The sequence below is a fragment of the Perca flavescens genome, chromosome 16, assembly GCF_004354835.1.
Source record: "Perca flavescens isolate YP-PL-M2 chromosome 16, PFLA_1.0, whole genome shotgun sequence".
In the NCBI taxonomy this organism is placed as follows: Eukaryota; Metazoa; Chordata; class Actinopteri; order Perciformes; family Percidae; genus Perca; species Perca flavescens.
The window spans coordinates 33,485,815-33,510,581 of NC_041346.1; the positions used below are offsets into that span (position 1 = coordinate 33,485,815).

A 24,767-nucleotide genomic window follows, 5' to 3' on the forward strand; every position below is an offset into this window, starting at 1 on the left:
AGATTTAATTTACGTTATATCTACAAATGCTCAGAATCACTTTTTTCAGTGTACCTGAGTGGAGCTGGGAGGAAACACCTGTGTGTGTGTGTGTGTGTGTGTGTGTGTGTGTGTGTGTGTGTGTGTGTGTGTTTATTCTGATGGTGTGTGTCTCTTCCTGTCTCCACAGAACCTTTCTGATCACATCAGATCACAATTTGATTTAAAGTCAGCTTCTTCATCACTCTGAAGAGGAGATCTCAACACTTCAGGAGGACCAGAAGGCCTGGAGATGGGGGGTTCACAGTCAACACCAACACCAATAAGACGGCGGAGCAGAGAATATCCTCCTGATCTGTCTGAATCATTAAAGGACAAACTTAAATATTTATCTGCATTCATCAGAGCGTTTCACAGTGACAGAGAACAGGAGATGAGACAGATAGTTAGAGAGTTTAGGGAGATTGCTGATGATGTAAGAAAGATGCAAAAGACAGAGGATATAGTAAAAAGACTAGGAGCTGTTGCACTACAAGCCACAATGTATGAAAAAATGTATTATGTGTGTTTCTGGCTCCAAGCTGATGCTAAATTAAGTTGAGATTGTTAATTTGTCTATAGCTTATATAGAATAGATATAAATGTAGGTATGATGCAAATTAGCGACAACAGGCATTCATGGTAAAATTCTTTACAAAATGGTAAAATTAATAAAAACACATTTTCCCATCTCAGATATGTAGACTTTATCCATGTCACAAAGTAATTGACAAATAAATGAATCTTGACAACAGCGAGAAAGAAAACACTCTCCTACTCCCTAACATTGACAGTAATCTTTTTAGGGTTAGGGTTTAGGGGTTAGGGTTAAGGGGTTAGGGTTAATTTCGCTTACGTGAACCGGATGTAGTTCCCACTCCGACCGGTCCTACGAGAAACCAGTGCGTGCAAAAGGTTCCTAGGTATGTATCGAATGTAAACAAACCGGCATTGGGGAAATACACACGCTATCTCGCCTGCAGTCGGAATGGAAGGGTTTGATGTAAATTAGCGACAGTTGGCGTCAAGGGGTTAACAAACGTGAATCTGTCCATTTGACTTCCTGTATTATCGTACGTATGCGTGCATACCGATGTATGCTCCATCACAGATCGTAATAGCTTTACGTGGCAATTCTATTGAATGTGTGGCCGTTCAACCTTTGCTTTATTCCTCTGCATCTTTGATATTCACAGCAGACAGATTTAATCATGAAGTAGTTCAGAGAATCAGAAAAAATGGAAAAGTTTTCTGTAATCTGCACTAACTGGTCAGACTGTTTGTGTGCCAGTTTCATACCATCTCCTGATACTATCTTACACTGTGTACTTCAAAGACCTTACTATATTTCACTGATAGGAAATTATTTGAGATGTGGACATCAAGTGACTTTGTAAAAAGTCCTTTGTCCATATTTTTGGTTTTAGGCCAATGGTTCAGTGTCTGAACTCCTGCCTAAATAACTTTACCTGCCTACATTTAAGACCTGATCCTCTTCAGAGCTGTGGAAACCCTGCTCAGAATCAACATTTAACCAATAAATACACTTCAACCTGAAAGTGAGCCAATGAAAGTCACACTGTGTCTGAGGAGACTCCAATCCAAAATGTGAACGCAATGTTATTGTGGGCCCCTCTTCACACGAGGACCCTGTATACTCAGTTCCCTTTTTCCACCTGTCTGATGACTTGGTACATGCCAGGTAGAAGAGGGTAAATGCTACCAATATCCCATTTTTACACTATTACAAAAATATGATGTATATATATAAAAGACCATACCTATTTTTTTTTACTTTGTTCAAGATTATTAAAATTAAAACCTATTATTATTATTATTATTATTATTATTATTATTATTATTATTATTATATCCAAGTAAAGTTTTTTAATTTTGAATAAACTAATTAAAACATTCTCATTTTGTTTCAGGTCATTTTATTAGCTCTTTTTAAAGTTAAATGTTTGATTCAGTTCAAACTATTTTTTTTTACATATACCTTAATATCATTTATTTAGTCACACGTCAAAACATTACTTAATGTAGGTGAAGAAAGTAACATTTTATGCTTTTTACAACTTGAATTTGACTATAAACAAAAGCGAAATTTGCTGTTTTTACTTCAGGTAAAACCAAAAACATGTAACACGCAATGCTTTACTCACTATAAATAAAGTCAGGAATATTCTCTTGAAACGACCTTTGTTTATTGTTCGGTATCAGTGATCAGGTGAGCAGAGAAAAGAACAAAGACATGACAAAAACATTATTAAATTAGATTAAATTCTTTTGAACAAAGCATGACCTTTCACTGTGAGGTCAGAGGCTGTTATGAAAACACAGAAGTGACGAACATGAGCTGCTCTTCTCGTTTGGTAACTTAAATGATGAGACTTGCATGCAAAGATGAGTCATAACAACTTGATATACATTTGGAAGTTTGTTTTTGTTATGTACCCATAAGAGTGATCACTAACTAAATAATCTTTAAATATGAAAAAACACAATTCTGAGGGAAAAACATTTGACATGAAAACTGCTGCAGGCTGCAGTCCCTGGAAAGGACATTGTGTCTCCTCTTCATCATCACCTTGAGTTTAAGATGCACAGGCTCTTGTCCTGGTGAAAATCCTGAGGTTAAATTTCTATTACCTGATGTTTGGGCCATTACATTTAGGCATGGCATGTATGTCTGACGGGCTGTGGGTCGTTAAGGTCCCATGTTATCCTATAGGGTGGTTGAGATTCGCCCGTTTTCAGAGGCAGTTTCAAATTTTTCAGAGAAAAGAGGTGTCAATGGGATTTAGAGGTTCTATGCATGTCCTAGTTACCCCCTAAACTGTCATTATTCAACTATGACAAGGTAAAATCAGTTTTGCATTCTATCACCCCTTTAATACTGTGCATATATCATCAAATTTCAAAGTCTGAAGATAGAGCCGTTAAGCTCAAGCTACACAATCATTTCCCTTAATGTCCTCGTTATTGATCCAAACTTTAATACTGGTTGTGACAAAACCTGCATGAAGAAAAGTGTTTTTGCCTATTACACTTTCATCTTCAAATTGTATCTCGGGTGGGGGGGGGGGTACCACTAGTTGATGCTGTGATTTTGGTGAGGTGTTAACAATCACAAATTGTTGTAAACATATAAATCCTGCGGTAACCCCGTGCGTAATGCTGCATGATGGCACTGCTGGCCCTACAGGAGGCCTAACCCCTAATGGAAGAATCAGGAGAGAAAGAGACTTCAGGGACCATGACGATGACTGGCTCATATGCCGATTTAGATTTTCTAAAGCTGAGCTCTTGGATCTATGTACTGATTTGGGTTTGGGTGTAGAGAGGGCAACACACCGGAACCGTGCCATCCCGGTCCAAATACAGGTCCTCGCCACTCTGGGGGCCACCGGCTGTTTCCAGAAGGAAATAGCAGACAGCTAAGTGTTTTATATAAATATTATATATATTCTTCAACTTTATCCCTAAGGATGGTTTGTAGGCTACATAATATGTAGTTCTGTTAAATCTTATATAGGTCTGGAATATAGAAGCTTTCCCCGAGAACTAGTAATGCTTGCCGTTTTGGAAGATATTATTAATAAAGTTAGTCTATAGATTAGGTTTCCTTACACTGAGCGTCCGGGAAGTTTTTAGCTTTTTCCCTGCCAGTCGTCATGATTTGGCATGATTCTGCCAGTGTCATTCATACACTGATCAGCATTCCCGTGGTGCCTTGAATTGACTATTTATGGCTAAAAATGGGCGTGTACAGGGCGCGATAAGAGGCTGATCCACGTACGCACACTTGTAGTCAATCTGTGATTTATAAAGGGAACACTGTTGACAGATGTGCGTGCGCACGGTGTTATGAATCAGAATTCTTTTTGGCGTACGCCTGGCTTTTGGCCGTACGTACACTTTAGTAAGGATCGTGCGTGCGTGTGTGTGTCTGTCCGAGGTTTCTCCCTGAAAGTAAATTTTCCGTGCCACTGATGCACTAAATGCTCTTGGGTGGGTCTTTTGCTCAGTGTGTTTCCTGTTTAAAGTTTACTTTGACTTACTTTGACTTGAACTAACTGTGACACAGGTAGTGTCAGTTAGTTTATATGCTGCTGCTGTGTGATTGGTTTCTCTCATCATGTGATTTCAGAGAAAGGACTCAGAGTTTACTTAAAGCTGATAGGGCAGACAGAGAGAGGACAGACAGAGGACAGACAGAGAGAGGACTGGTCGTGCTCAGAGCTGCTTCACCTTCATCTCCTCTAACAGGTAAGAACCACTAAATCTCTTCATCACACAGAGAACATCTAATACTGCTAAATACTGTCTAAGTTACAGCAGTTTACAGAGTAGTACAAGGTAATTAAGGTAGTTTTTATTGATATTTTAAAGTCATATGAATCAGAATTACTTTATTGATCCCTCAAGTTATTTTAGTTACAGTTACTCATAGTCAGACTCAGAGTAAACCTATAGGATCTTTATTGTGACTATTATTGAATATCAGATCAGTATTATTGTTCATGTTGGGTGAGGTTAGTTAGTGTTTTCTTTTTTGAAAGGAATAGGGGGAGGGGCTGGTGATGGTGCCAATGTGTCCCTTAGCAAGACACTTACAGTTTTTTACAATCACTTTGCTACTAATTTCAGAACCTTGATGTGATTTTTCAAAACTCTAGACACAAAACTCAAAACAGTCATCACAGGCTCACAGGCTTGTAACACAGGCTATCCAATGTTCAAAACATTGGATTGTGCATTTGTAGCCGGTCTGGCCTGACACTCCCTCAATTTCAGTATGCGTAGTAATGGACGACAGACATCTTCTGCTTTGCCAGTTGAACGGGGGTTTTATTTTGCATACCTGTGTACAACACACAATTAAATCAGTACAGCAGCTCTGGGTTCCTACACGCACATAGCACACCTCTCCTCACCATAGCGTACCGCTACTGACAAACACGTGCAGTGTTCTTATTAAAATAATGTAACAAAATACATTTCAATGTGATCGTATAGTCAAAATGTCATTATAAAATCAAAACCATTTCCCCACATACCAACGGCAATTTTTATATTTCATTAATAAATGTAGAATTTAAACATGAACAAACAAAAAACTATATGTATAAATATAACATTTTCATCAAAAAAACAAGGGGAGTACCCACATACCTGTGTACAACACACAATTAAATCAGTACAGCAGCTCTGGGTTCCTACACGCACATAGCACACCTTTAAATGAGAGGGAGAAAAGAACCAGCGATAAGAATCCACACGTGTGCTCTTCATTAAGCTAGCCTGAGAGAAGTGAGCTAGCATCTCACACAAAAAGTGCCGTACACAATAAAACTGTATGTACACATTCAAACAAATATCACCATGACAATGAACAAAGCTAGTGACAGTTAAAGTATGGTAAGAACTTCTACTTAGCGGTTTTAACATGTTTTAAGTCACTTTGAACCAGAGCGCTCAGATTGTCTTACCTCTCCTCACCATAGCGTACCGCTACTGAGGAGAATACAGGAAGTGACATCACTAACAGGCAACTGGTCACACCGCCAGAATAAAATTAACAAAATAAAAGCTCCCCAAAATAAATACACACAAAACCAGATTTATATGAAAATAAATAACAAAATATCAACAAACATGGATTTTTGGTGAAATATAACAGTTAGAACACATCGGTTACATCCACCCCTCCTAGATTTCACCAAAATTCAACCATACCTTCAGGATAAGCAAATGGCAACATCGGGAGATGAACACTGAGTGTGAAAACCTGACCAGGGTTCACTGAAGAGTTCTAAACTCTGACATCAGCTGTATTAGCTGCCTAGTAACGGCTCAGAGGGAACCAAGGGTGATCAAGCCTCCTAGATTAATATGATGCCTTTTACACCATACAAACATCTGATCACTTCAATGTACATTAAACACTCAATATACATTACATTAATCACAACATCCTTCAAATGCATATCCACAAGTACACATGTAAAGTAAACAAACATATCTGTCCCTCTAAAACAACGTTAGAAGTGACTGAGACTTTCTACGAACAGAAACTGCTAAGTCCCTGATGCCAAGAGGCTTTTGAACCATAGACTCAATGAGTCGATCAACTCTTTTACTGACCCTGCCTGCTCGAGTCCTGACTACCTGCTCTGTGTCTGCTGAGTGTGACTGAGTGGAAAGTAAGTCTGAGGCAGGTTCTGCAACTAAACTGTCCAGATCAAAGTCTCTGCCTGTGTGGCTTTGGTCACATTGAGAGCCCTGGATGTGATCCACAGACTGCCCTTCATAGTCCAACTCTGAAGCTTTCTGACTTGACTGGTCCAACAGCCCTTCACTCAATGTCTCCTGACTCTGTGTGTCCTCTGATCCATTCATTATCCATGCACTGGTTCTGCTTGCTGAATCCTCCTCCACTAACGAGTCCAATGAGTCATTTGCACAAAGTCTTTCCTCTGACCCATCAACACACAATTCCTCTTCAGGTGTCCCCACAGGTAGGAAACTGATGTCCAAGAGGAGATTACGGTGCACTACTTTCGTGCTGCCTGTTCCGTCCTCCAGCTTGTATGTATGTGTCTGCAAGTTTCGGTCTTTGACTGTGTACACTGTTGCATTCCATTTGTCAGCCAGCTTCTTCTTTCCTCTCTCTCCTTTGTTTGCCACAAGTACTCTATCTCCTATGTTCAGATGTGTGCCTTTCACCTTCCTGTTGTAGCCCTTTGCCTGTTTATCCTGTTCTCTGACAGCATGTGTTTGAGCAATTCTGACTGCTTCATGAAGATGGGACATTAGTGTTTTCACATAGCTTTTGTAATCAACAACCACTGGATCATGCAACACTTGCTTGAACATCACGTCCACAGGGAGTCTTGGAATGCGACCGAACATAAGCTGGAATGGTGCGATCCTGTGGTTTCATGTACTGTCGCATTATAAGCAAATGTCAATGTCTGTATCTGTTGAGGCCACTTATGTTTCTCTTTAAGGGAAGGGATCGCAGCATGCTTCCAAGCTGTTCGATTGAACCTCTCGGTTCCTCCATTTCCCATGGGGTGATATGCGGTAGTGTGGGATTTGGAGACACCGGAAAGCCTGAGCAGTTCTGCTATGAGTTCGCTTTCAAAATTGGCTCCCTGATCAGAGTGGACACGTTCAGGAAACCCATACACACAGAAAACACAGTCCCACAACTTCTTGGCCACCTGTTTTGCAGTTTGATTGGTGCATGGGAAAGCATGAGCCAACTTGGTAAAATGGTCTGTCACCACAAGAACATCCACTGAGTGCTGCTTACTGTCCTCTGCACTCAAAAGTCAAGGCACACTAGCTCCATAGGAGCGGACGTTCTGATACTTTCAAGTGGGGCTCGAGCAGAGGGATCTGGTGTTTTAGCCAGGATGCACCTTTGACAGCACTTGACATACTCCTTCACGTCAAACTCCATCTTAGGCCAAAAGAACCGCTGCCGTGCTAGATGCAGGGTCCTTGCCTGCCCTTGATGTCCAGCAGCATCATGAATGCCTTGCAATGCTTTTTCTTTGAGGCTCTCAGGTAGAACATACTGGTGTCTCTTTTGTTTGCTGATGTGGTCCCTAGTAACCCGGTAGAGGACACCATTTTGAACTTTCAATCTCTCCCACTGTTTGATGAGCACCATCACTTTTGCGTCACATTTGGCTCTTTCACGCCTGGAGGGACGCCTTCCGCGTATGACAAATGGCATGATAACCGAGATGGAGGGGTCTAGTTCCTGGCTGCGCTGGAGGTCCGCTAATGTGAACATAGGGAGGGTGTCTTGCCCTGGCGGTGACAGATCCTGAACAGACTGAATTAACTCCACAGCTCTTGTCTCAGCAGCAACTTCCCAATGGTCGTGAACCCCCATGAGAGCTTTAACAGCCCCAACATCACAGTGACACTTGAAGGAGTCAGATTGCAGCTTCATTCCCTTATAGGTTGATTTCTTCACCTGTTGACACTGAACCTTTAACCTGAAGGTGTCTTGAATGCCATCATGACTCACACCCTCAGCCTCAGCAAGAAGGTTAGTGTACTGTTCTGTGATGACTCTGTGACTGATCGTTTTCGCAAAGGGGTCGCGGCTGAGTGCGTCTGCGACCACATTCTTGGTGCCAGGTATGTGTCTCAGGTCGAACGTGTAAGGGGCGAGTTTGGACACCCAGCGCTGCTCACAAGCATCGAGCTTAGGTTTCGTCATGATGTAGGTAAGAGGGTTGTTATCAGTCCATACTGTGAAAGAGTGACCTCTTAGCCAATGGCTGAATTTCTCACACACACTCCATTTCAGGGCCAGAAATTCTAACCTATGAGCTGGATATTTCCTTTGAGAACTGCTCAGGGTTTTACTGGCAAAAGCGATAGGGCGTGCTTTGGTTTCACCAGCTGGTATTTGTGATAACACAGCTCCTAACCCATCTAGAGATGCATCGATGGACAGAAGGAGAGGCTGAGAAAAATCTGGGTGTGAGAGAACAACACAGTTCAAAAGACTATCCTTCAGGTTACTGAGAGCCACGTCACATTCATTTGTCCAATCAGAGGGTCTGAGCTTCCTAAATGAGCCAGTGTTGGAACTTGTTCTGACTTTTTCACGTTTCTTTTGTCCAGCAGTGAGAGCAAACAATGACTTGGCTATCGAAGAACAGTTAGGAATGAAATGTTGGTAATAGAACACCATTCCCAGAAAGGATTTTATCCTCTTTACTGATGGTGTACAGCCATCATCCTCCATCAGGTCCCTTTCGACATTTTAGATATGACCTCAATTTTTGCTGGGTCCACAGCCACCCATTGCCATCTATAATGTGACCAAGAAACTTGACTGAAGATCTCAACAAGTGGCATTTTTAGGGCTCAGTTTAAGGTTGTTAAGCCTGAGCCGCTGGAAAACAACCTCAAGTCTCTCCAAAGCCTCTTCTTCAGTTGCAGCAAAGACTAGCAAATCATCAAGGTAACACAATAGACTGCTGAAGTTCAGATCACCAAATATGCTGAGCATCATTCTCATGAATGAAGCAGGACTGTTGCACAGACCCTGTGGCATCCTGTTGTACTCATACAGTCCCACTGGGGTCGTGAACGCTGTGTACTTCTTGTCATCCTCTGCCATCGGTATATTGTAGAAGCCAGAGGTCAAGTCCATGGTGCTGAAGTAGGTGTTTCCACCCAGGGCTGCTAGACAGTCTGATTGGTGTGGTAATGGGTGCGCATCCTTGAAAGTCCTCGCATTCAGCCACCTGAAGTCGGTGCAGAGCCTCAAATTGCCATCCTTTTTCCACACCAAAACGAGGGGAGAAGCATATTCACTCACTGATTTCCTTATTATCTCCTGTTCTTCCATTTCAGACAGAACCTGTCGCAATTTCTGATAATGGGCTGGTGGTACCCGCCGATAGGGAAGGCGGAAAGGTCTTTCATCAGTGAGTCGAATACGATGTACAAAGCCTTTCGCCTCGCCACAGTCCAGTGTATGTTTGGAGAAAATGTCATTGTACCTTTCAAGCAGATCAACCAGCTTCTGTCTGCCTACTTGACCAGCATGGCACTGATCAACATCGATATCATTGAGCCCAACCTGTTGCAGTCGCTGTTTTAAGTCTGTGGATCTGGCAGTGTCAGGCTTTGTCTTTGGCTTGTCTCTTTCAGGTTGGCTGGTGCCCTGGAAAACCTCAAAATCTTCCACAGCTACACAAGGAGACACATCTGCCAGTTTACTGTTTCTTTTCAATGTGATGGGTTTGTTTGACATGTTGGTGACTTTCATAGGAACCCATCTATCGCCCCATAAAGGTGTGATAACGCCGCCCCACCATGATATTACGAGGCATGGATCTGGACGTGGTGGGCTCAACTACCACTGTGCTGCCTGGTGACATGGGAACATTACTCGGCAATTTTCCCCAGACTAGATGTTCTTGTCTCGCCAGCAGGGTGACAGACTGCTGGAGCTTAACAGTGCCAATTCTGTCTGGAAGATCCTTGCCTCTCCACCTGGATGAATTTGCCATGAGGTCGAGAAACTGTTCACACTCAGGAAGAAGATTGCCACTGGACACAAGGCGCCAATAGTCACTGGTTATTTTGAGCTGGTGCATCAGAAATCTGATGACATTTGTGCCGATGATCAGGTCGTCGCGTTGCCCAGGCACCACAAGGACAGGCACGATGCAACGCCTCCGTACAGTTCCATCTCCACTTCATACATGCACTTGGGTCGGCTCAGTGACCCGCCACAGCCTACCAACACCACCTCCTGAGTCAATGGAATGGGTTCTGGGAGCTCATTTAACATCTTTTGCTCTGCTTGCTCACTTAGCGTGCAGGCCATGGAACCAGAGTCAAGCATCCCTGGACCTGGAAAACATTGTTTATGGTGACAGAGGTGTAAAAGAGTTCATCATAGGATCCCACTCTCTGTGTGTTTTGCACTATTACGTTAGCACCAGTGGGAGCTGCTGCACATGCTCTTATGTAATGTTGCTCAATATCACTGATGAGGGTCTTTTCCTTTGCCCACACATTCCCTCTCTAAATGCGGGCCAACTAGTTTAAGGTCTGGGGGGCTTTGGGGGAGGAGGTGCTGATCTGACCTTGGCCAGGCTGCCGCCTAGGACAGTTTCTCTTTATGTGATTTGGCTCGAAACATGCCAGACATAGACGTTTCTGCCTGCAGTGTGCGAGAGTGGAGTGCTGCGATGACTGGCAGACCCTGCAAGACTTATGCTGTATCTGATCAGAGAAGGCAGGTTTTTGTGCAAAATGGTTGTTCTGTGATAGTGCACGATCAAAAAGGCTTACTAACACTTTCAGACAATCATCATTGCATGTAGGTCTGGTCACAGTGATGTCCTTCTGCACAGGTGACTCGTCAAGTGTAGGAGCCTGAGTGTGTACTGCTATTGGTCTGAGGCGTTTTGATTTGGAGAGCCCTTCTTTCATTTCAATTTGGTAGCGATCAATATGCTCTTGAACCTCACTGGCTGCCCATTTATCTGGTGCTTTAAACTTGAAAACAGCGGCAAGTGTGGGATCTGGGCAGTGTTTAACAAACATCATAGCTACTTCCTGACAAGGATCTTCCATGCGCCGTCCCAACCTTTTCAAGCCCTCCTCTGCCGCATCAACCGCCTTGTTCAGCCTAACCCAGTACTCTACAGGGGACTCTCCTGTCACTGGGGCTGTGCTGTAGAAGTCAGCCATAGGCATACAAGAATATGTCACTTCACTGAAATGTTGTCGGAGGATGTCATATATGACTTTTGGTTTTTCTTGAGGCTTCATGGATGGGCTGCTTCTCAAAGTTATCCTCACAATGTCTTTAGCCTTGCCCATTAATTTAGACATTATCTCAGAATGCTGTTCTTTCAGAGGTATGCCACGTTTCGAAGATACACTTCCATTAAATCTTCCCACTCACAGACTGTGTTCTTGTCAGACCCATCTCCTCTGAAGACGGGAGGCTCTTTCACATCTGACTGGAGGACGAGCTTTGCACCGGTCAAGTTGAGGTAAGTGGAGTCACTGAATGGCTGGTCTGCACTGCTCTGAGCTTGCGCACCACTAACATTGCTCCCTTTACATTCACCTTTTAACTGATCTCTTATAGTCTGTCCTACCTGCTGAGCGATATGTGTTATCAAACTATTTAAATCTGGATCATTAGTGGCTGGGAAATATGAAAGCGTATCACCCTGACTATGGCTAGCTGCCTGACCAAGTATGCGGGTGGAACTAAAAGCTGGTGAGTCTACATTACTTGCACCTCGCAACGGAGTACAGGGCAACCCACTGATCGCTCTCCCCCTCCCAAGAGCAAAACTAAAACGGTCACCTGTTACACTGTCCTCAGCCATTTCCCCAGTAACATTTGTCATTTTATCTGTACACTTAGATACACAATACAATATGTTGAAACGACAACTTTTACTCTTAAGACAGCAAAAGCAGAATGAACAGTTTCAAAACCCTTTTTCTTTTCTTTTTTTTTTTCTTCCAATGCTATAAATAACTTGTAACATGAATGAGTGTCAAGTAGCAACCTCTGGTGACCAAACTGGTGTTGATCCACGACTCCAGACGCAGCGGGCGAAACAGCCTGAAGCAGTGTGGATCCGGGTCACGGCACCACTGTAGCCGGTCTGGCCTGACACTCCCTCAATTTCAGTATGCGTAGTAATGGACGACAGACATCTTCTGCTTTGCCAGTTGAACGGGGGTTTTATTTTGCATACCTGTGTACAACACACAATTAAATCAGTACAGCAGCTCTGGGTTCCTACACGCACATAGCACACCTCTCCTCACCATAGCGTACCGCTACTGACAAACACGTGCAGTGTTCTTATTAAAATAATGTAACAAAATACATTTCAATGTGATCGTATAGTCAAAATGTCATTATAAAATCAAAACCATTTCCCCACATACCAACGGCAATTTTTATATTTCATTAATAAATGTAGAATTTAAACATGAACAAACAAAAAACTATATGTATAAATATAACATTTTCATCACAAAAAACAAGGAGTACCCACATACCTGTGTACAACACACAATTAAATCAGTACAGCAGCTCTGGGTTCCTACACGCACATAGCACACCTTTAAATGAGAGGGAGAAAAGAACCAGCGCATAAGAATCCACACGTGTGCTCTTCATTAAGCTAGCCTGAGAGAAGTGAGCTAGCATCTCACACAAAAAGTGCCGTACACAATAAAACTGTATGTACACATTCAAACAAATATCACCATGACAATGAACAAAGCTAGTGACAGTTAAAGTATGGTAAGAACTTCTACTTAGCGGTTTTAACATGTTTTAAGTCACTTTGAACCAGAGCGCTCAGATTGTCTTACCTCTCCTCACCATAGCGTACCGCTACTGAGGAGAATACAGGAAGTGACATCACTAACAGGCAACTGGTCACACCGCCAGAATAAAATTAACAAAATAAAAGCTCCCCAAAATAAATACACACAAAACCAGATTTATATGAAAATAAATAACAAAATATCAACAAACATGGATTTTTGGTGAAATATAACAGTTAGAACACATCGGTTACACATTCATATCTCTAAAGAAGTCTTGCACTTGCACAACCACTGGTTCAAAAAACAAATATATTGTGAAATCCCATTGAAACGTTACTTTAGATCACCCACACACAAGCTACCCATAGTTTCACTGGGTCATCGTTCGTACAATCATTAAATATTGTAGTACAAAATAGGTGATACATGTTTCATTATGGTACTACAAGTAAATACATCCCTGTAAAAGTACTGCAGTAGTAGAGAGAATACTACAGACCAATGTGGTATAAGTATATATATATATATATATATATATATATATATATATAAATATATATATATATATATATTAGGGCTGTCAAAATTAACGTTAATTTTTTAATATTTAAAAAAAAAAAAATTACGAAATAAACGCAGCTGTGTTTGTTTACTTTATGTGGTGGCTGAGAAACGTAATACGTCTCCATAACAGCAGGCGGCGCTACTCGGTATTGTTGCCCAAGTAATGAAAACCGGCAGCTGATTGGACGAACGCGTCACATGGGTTTGTTTTCTCCGGATGTTGAGAGCCAGACTGTCATGGCGGCCGTTCAGAATACGATCTCATATTGTACTAAAATAGTTCACTGGAACATGTTTCTGGAAACATTTTAAGAGAGAAATAGGCCGTGATGCAGTTGCTGAATCTGTCTTCATTTCAGATCAACAAAGGTCAGTTTAGAAGATTCTACTCAGATTTCGAGACACTCTAGTCACCTCATTGCGCTCGCCATTTCCGGGTGAGTCCCGACTGCCCTGCCGGCGACTAAACTCTCAGCTCGTTGGAGATGAACTGAACTCTCGGCTCGTTAGAGATGAACTGAACTCTGGGCTCGTTGGAGATGAACTGAACTCTCGGCTCGTTAGAGATGAACTGAACTCTGGGCTCGTTGGAGATGAACTGAACTCTCGGTTCGTTGGAGATGAACTGAACTCTCGGCTCGTTGGAGATGAACTGAACTCTCGGCTCGTTGGAGATGAACTGAACTCTCGGCTCGTTGGAGATGAACTGAACTCTCGGCTCGTTGGAGATGAACTGAACTCTCGGCTCGTTGGAGATGAACTGAACTCTCGGCTCGTTGGAGATGAACTGAACTCTCGGCTCGTTGGAGATGAACTGAACCATCGGCTCGTTGGAGATGAACTGCTCCTCGCCTGTAAAGTAGACGAGAGCAGGCGACAGCAGCCGGGGACGGGGACAGTTTCTAGCCGTTTCAGCAGCCTTCAGCAGGACTAAATAAGCCAAATTGTTGCTGCTGTTGTTCTGAAAGATATTAAACATTCAGAACTTAGCAGAACCTTTCCTGGTTTGGGTTTTTCTTCATATTTGCAAAGTTAAATGATTTAGCATTTAAATATCCATTATTATATGCTTCAGTCTCAATTTAAAAAAGCGATTAATCGCGATTAATTACAGCAAATTGTGCGATTAATTAGTTAATTTTTTTTTAATCAATTGACAGTCCTAATATATATATATATATATATATATATATATATATATATATATATATATATATATATTTATCCAGGTAAGTCGATTGAAAACAAATTCTCATTTTTGCGACAACACACACGTATATATATACATATATATACACACACACATATATATATATATATATATATATATATATTATATATATATATATATATATATATATATATATATATATATATATATATATATATACCATACCTAGAGATTGGCATGGTTTGATTTCAGTTAGTCTAATAGATGGTTTCATTTGCATATAGAGATGATTTTATGGAAAGTACCCCATGCCAATCTCTATATGGTGAAGGGTATGTGATGATGTGGGGGTATGGTGAAGGGTATGTGATGATGGGGGTATGGTGAAGGGTATGTGATGATGGGGGGGTATGGTGAAGGGTATGTGATGATGTGGTGGGGTATGGTGAAGGGTATGTGATGATGTGGGGGTATGGTGAAGGGTATGTGATGATGTGGGGGTATGGTGAAGGGTATGTGATGATGTGGGGGTATGGTGAAGGGTATGTGATGATGTGGGGGTATGGTGAAGGGTATGTGATGATGTGGGGGTATGGTGAAGGGTATGTGATGATGTGGGGGGTATGGTGAAGGGTATGTGATGATGTGGGGGTATGGTGAAGGGTATGTGATGATGTGGGGTGTGTGGTGAAGGGTATGTGATGATGTGGGGTATGGTGAAGGGTATGTGATGATGTGGGGGTGTGGTGAAGGGTATGTGATGATGTGGGGGTATGGTGAAGGGTATGTGATGATGTGGGGGTATGGTGAAGGGTATGTGATGATGTATGGGGGGTATGGTGAAGGGTATGTGATGATGTGGGGGTGTGGTGAAGGGTATGTGATGATGTGGGGGTATGGTGAAGGGTATGTGATGATGTGGGGGTGTGGTGAAGGGTATGTGATGATGTGGGGGTATGGTGAAGGGTATGTGATGATGTGGGGGGGCCAAGGGAACTTCATCAGGATGCATAGTATCCTGGATCCATGAAATAACTGGCCTTTAAACATAAAAATCTGCCTGCCTGTATGGGAATTTAACATAGGGGTGGACTGACTTAAACAGTAGTACATTACAGTAAAGGTAGTACATGGGACCATAGAAACAGTGTCTTGTAAACAGTAGTACATTACAGTAAAGGTAGTACATGGGACCATAGAAACAGTGTCTTGTAAACAGTAGTACATTACAGTAAAGGTAGTACATGGGACCATAGAAACAGTGTCTGGTAAACAGTAGTATATTACAGTAAAGAATGATGATGAAATATTACATCCATAGATACTGTATTCTGATTGGTTCATGCTCCACGCTAACTGGTGACAATGAATCTCGTTATCTTGAAACTTTCGTGATCTAAACATGGAATATTGTTTGTCTGTTTCCATACAACCATGTATTAAGAGTAATGCAACAGTTACTTATTATTTTGAGTAGTTGTATGGATTGATAGTTAGATGATTGTAATGAAATGAATAGACAATCATCTGAAATGTAATGTGTGAATTGCTTTTTGAAATAGTAGTTACTTTGATTTTAAGTTGTGTCATATTGAACAGGTGATCTTTGTTAAATGAACAAATGATCTTAGGTTTATGTGTATTGTATCCAAGCAATTGAAAAAAGTGTTAGAGTTTTGAAAAATGACATCAAGGTTCTGAAATTAGTAGCAAAGTGATTGTAAAAATTGTAACCCCTAGAGGTGTGTTACCCCTGACATATAGAGCCATTGTAAGTCGCTTTGGATAAAAGTGTCAGCTAAATGAAGTAATGTAATGTAATGAATAGTGATTTTTTAAATGTTACAGAAATCAAAGGTGAGTTAGAGTTTCCTCCCAGCTGCTGCAGAGAGGAGCTGAGATGAGCTGGGAGACACCTGTGTGTGTGTGTGTGTGTGTGTGTGTGTGTGTGTGTGTGTGTGTGTTTGTGTGTGTGTATGTGTGTCTGTGTCTGTGTTTGTGTGTGTATGTGTGTGTCTGTGTTTGTGTTTGTGTGTGTGTGTGTGTGTGTGTGTGTGTGTGTATATGTGTCTGTGTTTGTGTTTGTGTTTGTGTTGTGTGTGTGTGTGTGTGTGTGTGTGTGTGTGTGTGTGTGTGTGTGTGTGTGTGTGTGTGTATGTGTGTGTGTGTGTGTGTGTGTGTGTGTGTGTGTGTGTGTGTGTGTGTATGTGTGTGTTTGTGTTTGTGTGTGTGTGTGTGTGTGTGTGTGTGTGTGTGTGTGTGTGTGTTGTGTGTGTGTGTGTGTGTGTGTGTGTGTGTGTGTGTGTGTGTGTGTGTGTGTGTGTGTGTGTGTGTGTGTGTGTGTGTGTGTGTGTGTGTGTTGTGTGTGTGTGAGTGTGTGTTTATTCTGATGGTGTGTGTCTCTTCCTATCTCCACAGAACATTTCTGATCACATCAGATCACAGTTTGATTTAAAGTCAGCTTTTTCATCACTCTGAAGAGGAGATCTCAACACTTCAGGAGGACCAGGAGACCTCAAGATGGCTTCAACACCAAGAAGAAGAAGAAGGAGCAGAGACATCTCTCCTGATTTAATGGACAAACTTAAAAATCATTCATTTTCATTCATCAGAGAGATTGATAGCAGTGAACACAGGATAAGACCTATTGTTAGAGAGTTTAGGAAGATCCCTGATGAAGTCAGAAAGATGCAGGAGAGAACAGGTAGAGTCAGAAAAGCAGCAGCTGGTGTACTAGAAGTCACAGCCTTTGGCTTGCTGGTTGGCATACTTGCAGGAAAAGCAGCAGTAGTAGAAGCAGGACCAGAAGCAGCAGGACTAGCAGTAGCACTAGGAGCAGTAGCAGCAGGAGGAGCAAGAGCATTATCAGCAAGAGCAGTAGCAGCATTAGTAGGAGCAGCAGGAGTAGCAGCAGCTGCAAGAGTAGGAGCAGCAGGAGCAGCAGGAGCAGCAGCAGCAGCAGCACTAGTAGGAGCAGTGGAAATAGCAACAATAGTAATAGCAGCAGGATCAGCCATTTTTGTTGCTGGTGCAAATGTAACAAAAGGGATATTAGAGAGTGGAAGTGTAAAGAAAGTAGAAGAACTGGGGAAAGAGTTCATGGAGATCATTGAACCACTGAAGAATGATCTGGAAGAAATAAAGAAGACGTGTGAGAAGTTGGAGCAAAAGATCAGCTGGAGATCAGGCTGGAATCACTCTGACAGACATGGAGGACTTTCAGAGGATTTTGTGTAACCTGGGAAGAAGTGATGGAGTATTGTCTGCTATGGAGAAAGTCTTCAGATCTACTTCGACCCCTGAAGAGGACAGAGAGTTAACAGACTCCATCATCCAGTCAGCTGATCTCTGTCAGAAAGTAATTGATGACTTGAAGAAGATGAAGGAAGAACTCAAAGACTTCACAAAACAGTGAAAAGACACGCTGCAGTCTGAAGAAAGAGATTGTGGACCCAGATGATCCTCTGATCCAGTTTATCTGAAGAAACTCCTCCGTGTTATTAATATGATATTAACTTTCTCTGAACATGCTGCTTCTTATAATTTTGTCTGAAAAATGATTATTTTTCTGTCTAAACAAGTTTCCTCAGATTCAGAGCAGAGAAAACCAGTCTGATGAACTGTGAAACACACTGGCCCTCATTTATCAACCTAACGTAGAAACCAGCGCAGATATGAGCGCAGAAATCGTCTTACGACAGGCTTCACGTGGGATTCATGAAACGTTCGTATCCCACCAATCAGAGCGTAAGAATGGTCGTACATTGATAAATGCGGCGGCTGGAAACGATCCTCATTTAAATATCACGCCCCAATATATTCTGGGTTTTGAGGCCTCGCCCCTACAATTTAGGACATGGCGAGACGTAATCCGGCTGAGAAGCGGCACTTTTCAGAGGTGGAGATTGAAACCCTGATATCTCTGGTTCATTTGCACTAACGTGTGGACTATCTGGCAGCCTGAAAACTGGTATTAACTATTGTTATTAAAGGCTGTAGAAAGAATGAGGAATGGAAAGAGATCGCTGATGCAGTCAACAGTGTTGCCGTAGTAAATCAGACTCCAGCTGAAGTTTATTTAATTTATACATCCTTGACACATGTATTCTATAGTCCTAATAGTAATATACAGGCTTCTATTGCAATCTCTTAGGCCTACATATGTAGGTGTACTTATATTTAAATAAACACACGGTAGCGGAGTTTATGCAGTGTCTTTTATTTTACTCGTGTTTTTTTTTCATGAGTCAGAACGAGGCAACAACTGAGGGAGAGTCCTCCGCCCCCCGTGCTGGACCACCACCCTGACCCTGTCTACTGACAGCAGAGGGGCTTGACCACCACCCTGACCCTGTCTCCTGACAGCAGAGGGGCTGGACCACCACCCTGACCCTGTCTACTGACAGCAGAGGGGCTGGACCACCACCCTGACCCTGTCTACTGACAGCAGAGGGGCTGGACCACCACCCTGACCCTGTCTACTGACAGCAGAGGGGCTGGTCCACCACCCTGACCCTGTCTACTGACAGCAGAGGGGCTGGACCACCACCCTGACCCTGTCTACTGACAGCAGAGGGGCTGGACCACCACCTCGACCCTGTCTCCTGACAGCAGAGGGGCTGGACCACCACCTCGACCCTGTCTCCTGACAGCAGAGGGGCTGGACCACCACCTCGACCCTGTCTCCTGACAGCAGAGGGGCTGGACCACCACCTCGACCCTGTCTCCTGACAGCAGAGGGCCTGGACCACCACCTCGACCCTGTCTCCTGACAGCAGAGGGGCTGGACCACCACCCAGAAGGGCTGGACCAACACCCTGACCCTGTCTCCTGGCAGCAGAGGGGCTGGACCACCACCCAGAGGGGCTGGACCAACACCCTGACCCTGTCTCCTGACAGCAGAGGGCCTGGACCACCACCTCGACCCTGTCTCCTGACAGCAGAGGGGCTGGACCACCACCCAGAAGGGCTGGACCAACACCCTGACCCTGTCTCCTGGCAGCAGAGGGGCTGGACCACCACCTCGACCCTGTCTCCTGACAGCAGGGGCTGGACCACCACCCAGAGGGTCTGGACCAACACCCTGACCCTGTCTCCTGGCAGCAGAGGGGCTGGACCACCACCCAGAGGGGCTGGACCAACACCCTGACCCTGTCTCCTGACAGCAGAGGGCCTGGACCACCACCTCGACCCTGTCTCCTGACAGCAGAGGGCTGGACCACCACCCAGAAGGGCTGGACCAACACCCTGACCCTGTCTCCTGGCAGCAGAGGGGCTGGACCACCACCCAGAGGGGCTGGACCAACACCCTGACCCTGTCTCCTGACAGCAGAGGGGCTGGACCACCACCCAGAGGGGCTGGACCAACACCCTGACCCTGTCTCCTGACAGCAGAGGGCCTGGACCACCACCTCGACCCTGTCTCCTGGCAGCAGAGGGGCTGGACCACCACCCAGAGGGGCTGGACCAACACCCTGACCCTGTCTCCTGACAGCAGAGGGGCTGGACCACCACCCTGACCCTGTCTACTGACAGCAGAGGGGCTGGACCACCACCCTGACCCTGTCTACTGACAGCAGAGGGGCTGGACCACCACCCTGACCCTGTCTACTGACAGCAGAGGGGCTGGTCCACCACCCCTGACCCTGTCTACTGACAGCAGAGGGGCTGGACCACCACCCTGACCCTGTCTACTGACAGCAGAGGGCTGGACCACCACCTCGACCCTGTCTCCTGACAGCAGAGGGGCTGGACCACCACCCGACCCTGTCTCCTGACAGCAGAGGGGCTGGACCACCACCTCGACCCTGTCTCCTGACAGCAGAGGGCTGGACCACCACCTCGACCCTGTCTCCTGACAGCAGAGGGCCTGGACCACCACCTCGACCCTGTCTCCTGACAGCAGAGGGCTGGACCACCACCCAGAAGGGCTGGACCAACACCCTGACCCTGTCTCCTGGCAGCAGAGGGCTGGACCACCACCCAGAGGGGCTGGACCAACACCCTGACCCTGTCTCCTGACAGCAGAGGGCCTGGACCACCACCTCGACCCTGTCTCCTGACAGCAGAGGGGCTGGACCACCACCCAGAAGGGCTGGACCAACACCCTGACCCTGTCTCCTGGCAGCAGAGGGGCTGGACCACCACCCAGAGGGGCTGGACCAACACCCTGACCCTGTCTCCTTGACAGCAGAGGGCCTGGACCACCACCTCGACCCTGTCTCCTGACAGCAGAGGGGCTGGACCACCACCCAGAAGGGCTGGACCAACACCCTGACCCTGTCTCCTGGCAGCAGAGGGGCTGGACCACCACCCAGAGGGGCTGGACCAACACCCTGACCCTGTCTCCTGACAGCAGAGGGCCTGGACCACCACCTCGACCCTGTCTCCTGACAGCAGAGGGGCTGGACCACCACCCAGAAGGGCTGGACCAACACCCTGACCCTGTCTCCTGGCAGCAGAGGGCTGGACCACCACCCAGAGGGCTGGACCAACACCCTGACCCTGTCTCCTGACAGCAGAGGGGCTGGACCACCACCCAGAGGGGCTGGACCAACACCCTGACCCTGTCTACTGACAGCAGAGGGCCTGGACCACCACCTCGACCCTGTCTCCTGACAGCAGAGGGGCTGGACCAACACCCTGACCCTGTCTCCTGACAGCAGAGGGCCTGGACCACCACCTCGACCCTGTCTCCTGACAGCAGAGGGGCTGGACCACCACCCAGAGGGGCTGGACCAACACCCTGAACCTGTCTCCTGACAGCAGAGGGGCTGGACCACCACCCAGAGGGGCTGGACCAACACCCTGACCCTGTCTCCTGGCAGCAGAGGGGCTGGACCACCACCCAGAGGGGCTGGACCAACACCCTGACCCTGTCTCCTGGCAGCAGAGGGGCTGGACCACCACCCAGAGGGGCTGGACCAACACCCTGACCCTGTCTCCTGGCAGCAGAGGGGCTGGAAAAATAAGCCAAAATAACTCTGTCAATGGCAGAAATAAATCATTCAAAGAAAGAGAAACAAAAACATGAAGAATATATACAAATGTTGTGCATCGTCATGTTTCTTGTATTGAATAGGCCTATCATTGCCAAACATAATACACTAGGCTATAGGCTACCTTTTAAAAGTGAGGAATAATATCCTGTCTCCTCGGTATAGCCCCCATTTGGTCTCTGGGCATCGCGTCATCTGGCTCCATCACTACATTTATGGCACCGTGTTTTCCTGTGTGATGTTGTGCTGAACCCCCCCAGGCTAAAACAATCTTGCAGACCGGCGCATAGAGGTCTTCTAAAAGAGCCAGATCTGCCATTGATGATAAGTGATCAACTGATGACTTCTCCTTCTCCTGGTAAACTGATTATATGCTGCACCGCAAGTCCACACTGTGTACACGAGTTCAGAGCAGACGTGAGATTTTTTCGCAGCCTACGCTCACGTTCACATTGATAAATGCCGAGCTTTGCGTAGGAATCGGCGTACGCCCATCATACGCCTGTTTTAGGTCGTACGCACATTTCATCAATGAGGGCCAATGTGATGTAATGTAGCAGCGCCACAAGATGGCAGCTGCTGCATCTGATGCACCGTGGGGGGGGGGGCCTGCACATGTTTCAGAATAAAAGCCTGGATAGAACCCTGCACATGTTTCACAATAAAAGCCTGGATAGAAACTAAAGGATTCTGTCCAGAGGGCTTTTAATTTGAAACAGGAAGTGTTGAGTTTGCACTAACAGCATCATGCAGAAACATTTTCTTTCTTTGTTCTGATTCATTAGAATGAGATGGTGTTTATATAAACTGGATATTTGTGTATGTTTATCTATTTTTTTCTTGTTACTTGAGGAAATAGTTGACGGTATAAATTCATGAAATTGTTTTTTTTTTTTTATCATAAAACTCTGTTTTTCTCCAAAATAAAACCAGCAAACCAGTTTAGGATCAGTTTTCAGCATTCAGCTTTCACATACATTTTCTGCAGAAGACGTACTGCTGATGTTTAGTTGTACCTTGTGTAGAGGTATCTGATAAACTAAATCTCTTTCTGATGATGTGGGTCTCCATTAATGTGTTTCTGTAGTTTGACTTTATATTCATGTAGAGTCTGGTCCTGGAGTTGGACTTTATATTCATGTAGTCTGGTCCTGGAGTTGGACTTTATATTCATGTAGTCTGGTCCTGGAGTTGGACTTTATATTCATGTAGTCTGGTCCTGTAGTTTGACTTTATATTCATGTAGAATCTGGTCCTGGAGTTGGACTTTATATTCATGTAGTCTGGTCCTGGAGTTGGACTTTATATTCATGTAGTCTGGTCCTGTAGTTGGACTTTATATTCATGTAGTCTGGTCCTGGAGTTGGACTTTATATTCATGTAGAGTCTGGTCCTGGTCCTGGACTTTATATTCATGTAGAGTCTGGTCCTGGAGTTGGACTTTATATTCATGTAGTCTGGTCCTGGAGTTGGACTTTATATTCATGTAGTCTGGTCCTGTAGTTTGACTTTATATTCATGTAGTCTGGTCCTGTAGTTTGACTTTATATTCATGTAGAATCTGGTCCTGGAGTTGGACTTTATATTCATGTAGTCTGGTCCTGGAGTTGGACTTTATATTCATGTAGTCTGGTCCTGTAGTTGGACTTTATATTCATGTAGTCTGGTCCTGGAGTTGGACTTTATATTCATGTAGAGTCTGGTCCTGGTCCTGGACTTTATATTCATGTAGAGTCTGGTCCTGGAGTTGGACTTTATATTCATGTAGAGTCTGGTCCTGGTCCTGGACTTTATATTCATGTAGTCTGGTCCTGGTCCTGGACTTTATATTCATGTAGAGTCTGGTCCTGGTCCTGGACTTTATATTTATATTCCTGTCCTGCACTTTGAGATATTCAGCTCTTATTACTCTGGTCATCTCTGGTTTTATTCTCAGTTCAGGTTGAAGAAACCAGAGTTCTCCTCTAAATGTTGATCATAGTGTGGTCCTGAGGGAGTTGGGTTTTGTGTCTGGTTGAGTTAGGTCCCCCAGAGGAGAGCAGCTGGAACAGGCTGGGTCCAGGCTCTGCTGTGATTGGCTCTTCTGATCATGTGATATCAGAGAAAGTGAAAGCTGAGAGACAGACTGAGTGAGCACGTTGCCTGAAGACAAAAAGGTAAGAAAGAGTTGATTTTAAAAAGCTGACCAGCAGGAAGACTTGATGAAGGAACAGAATGAGACAAAGAGAGAAAAGTTAAAACTAGTTTTAGTTCAAATTAAAGTTAAAGACTTTAGTTGGAACAGAGACTGAAACCCAGAGAGGCCTGCTGTCAGTCCACATCATCAGAACAGGATTTAAAGTCAAACTTCTCATTCTGCACTATCATATATATATATATATATATATATATATATATATATATATATATATATATATATATATATATCGCTTACATTCTTTATTTACACATATATATATTAAGTTTGTTTCTGACACTTCTGAACTTTTCTGACAGTTTTGAGTCTTTTTCGACCCTTTTTAGGAAGATCTAGTTTACACACATATACACACATATACACACACACACATTTTATATTCATGTAGTCTGGTCCTGGAGTTGGACTTTATATTCATGTAGAGTCTGGTCCTGGAGTTGGACTTTATATTCATGTAGAGTCTGGTCCTGGTCCTGGACTTTATATTCATGTAGTGTCTGGTCCTGTAGTTGGACTTTATATTCATGTAGTCTGGTCCTGGTCCTGGACTTTATATTCATGTAGTCTGGTCCTGGTCCTGGACTTTATATTCATGTAGAGTCTGGTCCTGGTCCTGGACTTTATATTCATGTAGAGTCTGGTCCTGGTCCTGGACTTTATATTCATATAGAGTCTGGTCCTGGAGTTGGACTTTATATTCATGTAGAGTCTGGTCCTGTAGTTGGACTTTATATTCATGTAGTCTGGTCCTGGTCCTGGACTTTATATTCATGTAGAGTCTGGTCCTGGAGTTGGACTTTATATTCATGTAGTCTGGTCCTGGTCCTGGACTTTATATTCAGCTAGAGTCTGGTCCTGGGTTGGACTTTATATTCATGTAGTCTGGTCCTGGAGTTGGACTTTATATTCATGTAGTCTGGTCCTGTAGTTGGACTTTATATTCATGTAGAGT

At 44.2% G+C, this 24,767-nt stretch overlaps 1 protein-coding gene and 2 long non-coding RNA genes across 3 annotated transcripts in view; 1 reads left to right on the plus strand and 2 right to left on the minus strand.

Moving 5' to 3' along the window:
* Positions 1 to 24,767, plus strand: part of LOC114570738 (molybdopterin synthase catalytic subunit) — a 206,226-nt gene that overhangs the window by 119,287 nt on the left and 62,172 nt on the right. The window lies entirely within an intron of this gene.
* LOC114570741 (uncharacterized) lies at positions 4,783 to 5,887 on the minus strand. Its single transcript, XR_003694573.1, has 3 exons — positions 5,514 to 5,887; positions 5,197 to 5,259; positions 4,783 to 4,885 (listed from the first exon to the last, which is right to left on the minus strand). It is a non-coding gene; the product is annotated as an uncharacterized LOC114570741 (long non-coding RNA).
* LOC114570740 (uncharacterized) lies at positions 12,197 to 13,130 on the minus strand. Its single transcript, XR_003694572.1, has 2 exons — positions 12,673 to 13,130; positions 12,197 to 12,362 (listed from the first exon to the last, which is right to left on the minus strand). It is a non-coding gene; the product is annotated as an uncharacterized LOC114570740 (long non-coding RNA).